The following is a 6,000-nucleotide window of genomic DNA, read 5'->3' on the forward strand; positions in this document are numbered from 1 at the left end:
ATACACTAGCTCAGCTCTTCTAAGAACTCAAAAGTATTCGGTTCGGTTCGGTGCTGAGTGCCCAGCTTTATAAGTAGGGAGCGCTGCTGTTAAAATGACAACATCTACGCTAATAACTGTATAATCTGTTGATAGACATAAGCACAAGTATTTGCTCATTACTTTATCTGTGTATCTGCTACTTTAGCAGAGCATGAACATGTTACGGTTACTTAAGGAGAGAGCGCCGCTTCCTTAGCCAAAGAGCGCAGAAGAGAGAGAGAGTGTGTGTGAGAGAAGCCAAAACAATATAAATATACACATGTAGGGAAGCCAAAGCCGGTCAGCCGGCAGCTACATACATACATAAATAAAATGCATGCATATCAGTGAGAGAGAGAGAGAGAGTGAGAGCGGGAGCGCAAGTTCTTGACGAGTATGTGCCCAACGTCCAACGTGCATTGTGTTGCAGTCGACGTCGCTGTTGGCGTTGCTGGCCTGCATGTGTCACTGCACAGCCAACGTATCCATATGTGTGTGTGTGTGTGTGTGAGAGTGTGCTGGCAGTGCAACGACCTGTGACAAAAAGGCAGCAGCAGCAGCAGCCGACCGAGCGACAACGACGACGACGACGACAAGAACAACGTGTGACGCATCCGCAGGCATAGGGATGTTGCCCAGTCAGATAGAGAACGAGAAAGAGAGCGCGCCCAAGAGCGCAGCTTGTCTGACCACTGAGCGAGAGCGAGGTAGTGAGTGAGAGAGGCAGCGCTGTCGCCGCTTGCATTGTACAGCTGTTAACAGACTCCCACGCTCAGTTGTTGTCGTGCGGCTTCTTCTTTATAAACACCGTTGTTGTTCTTGTTGCTGTGCATTATGCGAACAGTAAGCAGCGACGCGCACAGCGACGTCGACAGCACTAGCTTGGCAGTTAGACAGTTTTACTCGTTGGGCTATCAGTTCTTACAGTTATTTTTGTTGTTTGCTTCATTTGCTGCTGCTGCTGCTGCGTTTTAATTTTTTTCTGCTGCTCTAAGACGAAAATATTTAACATGAAATTGCTTTTGTTGTGTAGACAAACAACAAACAAAAACAAACAGGTTGTGTAGTCTTAATTTTTATTTATTTTGTTGTTACATTTAAAGACGGCGCTCTGCATTTAATTAGCTTTATTAACTGCGTAAATTACTAGGTCAAGCTATAGCTATGGGTGTAATACATACGCAACTATGCGTGTGTGTGCGCATTTCCGGCAAGCGCAGCGACCAGGGCTGGGGGCAGCGAGCGGCGCTGACTGTCATTCAATCGTCTCGTTTAGTCATTTGTTTATGGATTAATTAATGTTAATCAAGTTTTGGCTGCATAAAACACACACACACACACAGCAACAATAAAAATACTAAATAGTTTAATTATATAGACAGAGGCACGAGGCATTTGATAAAGAAGTGTCAAAGGCAGTTATAAATAGTTTAATTAATGCTTATTAACAGCGCAGCATACTATAATTAAATACAGCAACTAAATGCCATAAATAATATATTTAATGTGTGCTATATAAACAAACAAAACTAGTTGTTTATATAAATTTTTAAAATTTAATATCTGGCGCACACTTAATATATTTATTATGACATGAAAATCAAACAACCCTCAGCTAAATTTAATTGAATTATGCTTGCGAACAACCCCCCACCCCACACCTGTTAACCCATTATGCTTAAAGTCTTTTCATTGTTGAGCACACACTTAAAAAATGAACACAGCAAATTACAAAATATTATAAATGCTGCATATAGAAACTTCCGCATTGCAACCCTCTTAATCGCATAGAATATAAAATATACTATGGCGGACTCTCTGTTTATAAGAAATATTCGTACAGCTGTGCGCTTGAGCATTTTTTATTGCCAAACAGCAAATGCATAATAAGCAGAAGTAGATAATTTATGGAATTTTTAAAGTAGTAAATTATTGTGCTCAAAATAATATTTAATGAGCTGTTGAGCTGTACTTACTAAATTAAGGCATTTGTTTATAAATATGTTTATATTTTCGTTAAGTTACTGCCAATTTACTAATGGCCATGCTCCAATCCAACTAATTGCTGTCACTTTTGCTCAAGCCAAACGCATTGTTGGGTCTCTCAAGAAATCCGGTTTGGTATGCTAAGGAAACTGGCAGACAATCCTTAGACAGAGTCTCAGTCAGTGTTGTCATTTACGTTTTTTTCCCGTCAGATTTAGTTACTTTTGAAGTATGAATGCGGGTATAATTGGAAAACAGCGGGAATTCCAGACTTTTTTTTTACAAATTTAAATGAGAAATTTGTTATAAGATTTGTAATTATTATTAGTCTCAATTTAAGAGAAGATTCAATAAAAAGAGCACAGTCAAATAAAAAAATGTAAACAGCTTTATTTAAAATTTATTTTACTTTTAATTTTGACAGTTGTTTTCCTTGACTTTAACGGCTAAAATGTTAAAAATGTTGCGAAAAAAAATCGCAGGCATTTAACATTAAAAAGTTTTAACAATATTGAATTTATGTTTACAAAAAAAAAAAAAAGTCGAATTCCACTTTTTCAGCGTTTTTTGCTTAGACTAAAATGACAGCACTGCTGGCAGCATAATGCGTTATGTGTGTGTGCGTGTGTGTAGCTGTGTATGTAAATATATTTTTTTTGCTTGGGTTTGGGAGCGCAGGTGTGCAACACACTCTCGCTCTCGCTCTCTCCGTTTCCTTGTCATATCCTGTGAAACAATTCAAAACTTTCTGCGGTTTTCTGTGTTGCACTTTACATTTTATTTTTTTTTTTTTGCTTCATTCGCTTTTGTAATGAAGTCTAAAATTGCAAGTCATTTCGCAATGCTTTTTGCTAAATTAACACAAGCAGAACACACAGCAACAAATATAAAAGCTCTGAGCTCTGTCTACGGTTCAAGTTGCGTCCGCTGTTCATTTAAATATTTATGAGCTACACGTGATGTTGACCGAGCTGAGAGAGTTGAGGACAAAATGTCGCTTAAGTCTGCACAAGTCGCTGTTTGAGTTTTAATTGTCGCTGAGGCACATTAAATTTTAAATAAATATTATAACTAAACAGATAGTAGTAGTAATTGTTAAATCTAAGCGCTAAGCGTAATATAAATAGCTAAGAAATTCAGTTCAAGCAGCAGTTAGTAACTAAGCTAGAAAAAGAAAGAGTGAGATGGACAAACTGCAGCCAATTGTTGCAATATTTTAATTGGAATATATATTCAATATTTAGTACAGCAAACTGCGCTTTGAACTTTCAGTTTTTAACGCTTTTGTTATAAACAAACGCATTGTCTCTCAGCTACTTCAACTTTTAACTGCAGTCAAGCGTTGTGAGTTGCCTGCTGCCACTTCTTGGGCTTCGTTTTTGCCACCCAGCGTGTGTGTGTGGCAACATCAATTGCTGCAACACACAGCTGCGCTGTTTATAACTCTCCTCATGTTGTACAACACTTTTTAACGGCCAACCACGCTGCCTGCCTGCTCCTGGTCCTGGTCCTGGTCCTCGCTTTGGTGTTTGTATCTACCCAAAAGGCGCGCACACACAGATACACACACACACCACTGCAGCTACACACAGGGGTGACTTTTGCCCAAAAAAAAAAATTATATGCATATATATTGAAAAGGGATAATATTGAGTAAATGGCTGCCTGAGCGCGCTAAGAACTCGGTTAACTTTAATTAAATTTCTATTTATATATAGGCTCAGCCTAGCCTCAGCTTGTAGCTGCTGAATGACGTCTGAAGTGAAACTATTTTGGGCTAGTTTAGTGCTTTAAATAGATTGAAGTAAATAATATTGGAATTAAAACTAAATAAGTGAATAAAATATCGACAGCAAATTCAATGGCTGTTAGTTTTAATTTTGCAGTGCTAGTCTAGCAACTGCGTCTAGCCTAGCCTTCGTCTATAAAGTTGCAAATTTCTAGGCTACTGATAACCTCAGCGAACCTCAAACAACTGATAGAGCTGCCTTCGCAGAAAAGCAAAGCAAATCAATTTCCAGCAAAAATCTAAAACCTTTGCAAACAAAAAACGCAAACGCGCTTTGTATTTGTTTATTTTTATTTTATCAGTAGCCAGACGCGCCATATAAACATATATACATTCTCAATGTCCAACTTATTATTTAGTTCAGTTGAGTTTGAGTGTTGCTGGCGTTAACTTGAAACTATGTGGCAGTGGCTTTTGCTATTGATTGTTGCACTAATGTTGCTCGTCTATTGGTGCACTTCATTCTGTTGTCTATCACCTCATAATGCTGATGATTCAGATGCAGATAGCGAAGAGCCGCAGCAACAAGTTGCAAGCAGCATTTTTGGCCAGCGACGCCAGCAATATGCTGCATTGGCTTAAACGCAGCAACTTGCAACAACCAAAGTCAGTTATGGATATTTTTGTTGTGTGTGGTTGTGAGTGTGACTGACTCTGTGTGTGTGGCACGTAGGGAGCGCAGCAAACAGCAAACGGTAGTCGGCGGTACTGCGAACGACGACGACGGCAACAACAGAAATCGTAATCCCCAAGTCGAAGACGCGCTGCCCACTCTTGACCTACCCTGTAATAGGCGCAGCTAAAGTATTTTAAATTAATTTGTAAACATTTTGTAAACAATTTGCTTAAAAAAACTTAATTTTAATAACATTTTGCATTTATTATTGTTAGGATTGCATCTATAAACTAACTAAAGCTTAAATGTTGATTGTGTCAGTATTTTAAAAATACTTAAATATATTATGTATACTTATTTATGTTTTTTATTTCATTTCACACAGATTAGAGTTTAAATTGTTATTACGCTTATTATATAATAAGAGTAAGAACTGGGGGTAGCCTTGTTGGATTATTGCATTAAAATCTAAAATCCCACATTATAGTAACTTAGCGAAAAAATTAATATTATAATAAATTATAAATTATAATATTATTATAAATTAATATATATTTTTTTAACTTTGCTGTTTCATTGAATTTGCTATTAAATTGAGCGTAATGCATAATTTTTAAATTTATATGCATGAATAATTTTTGAGTTTCACTCTTTTTGCGCACAAATAATAATTTGTAATTAATGCTTAATTACATTCAATTACTTTTGAGTTATAATTTTTAATATTTTTGAAAAATAATAAGTTTTAGTTTGTAATTATTTTTTTTCTAACTATTCATATAGCGAACTGGGGTAGCCTAGTGACTTCCTTAAAAGTATTTTTCAATAATGTTGAATTAAAATCTAAAATCCCAAAAGTTACAGAATTTTAGCGAATTAATTAAGCTCATAAATTAACATGTATGAATCATTTTTAAATTTTAATATATAAATCTTTAGTTTTATATTTTTTTGTGCACATATTTCAATGACTATCATTTTTAATATTTTTGCATAATAATTAGCATTATTATTAGTTTCTTTTTATCAGATTTTTTTAGTAATATTTTTTAGTTACTTCTAAATAACAGAAAAGACTTTTCCGCGCAGTTTAAATTTTACTGGATATATAATAGCATAAGCTCTTTCACTCTTCAACTCTCGCGCTCTCTCTCTCTCTCTCTCTCCTGCTCTTTCTCTTTCTCTCGCTATCACTCTCTCTCTTTCCTTCTTTTGTCTGGGCAGCCCACACGCTACTTGTTTGTCTACTTTTTGCGCTAGTTTTGTTGCTGTTGCCGTTTGAACCGGTTTCATTGTTGCTGTTGCTGGTTGTCGTTGTTGGTTTCTTGTTTATTTGCGAATTTTCCAGGCTGCGTTTCGTTTTGTATTTTGTTGTGTTGTTGTGAGCGTATCCCGGACTTGCCACTTGTGTGAGGCTGCAATTGCTGTGCGCCGCATCGCTGGTGGCATGAAACAACAACAGTGGCGCCCTCTGCAATGTTGCAGCAGCACAAGAAGTTGTTGCACCAGCAGCCAGCCAGCAGGCACGAAAATGTTGCGGCTGCTGCATGTTGCAGCTGTTTAGTGCCACACATGTGAACATGCAACA

The sequence above is a fragment of the Drosophila busckii genome, chromosome 2R, assembly GCF_011750605.1.
Source record: "Drosophila busckii strain San Diego stock center, stock number 13000-0081.31 chromosome 2R, ASM1175060v1, whole genome shotgun sequence".
Taxonomy (NCBI): Eukaryota; Metazoa; Arthropoda; class Insecta; order Diptera; family Drosophilidae; genus Drosophila; species Drosophila busckii.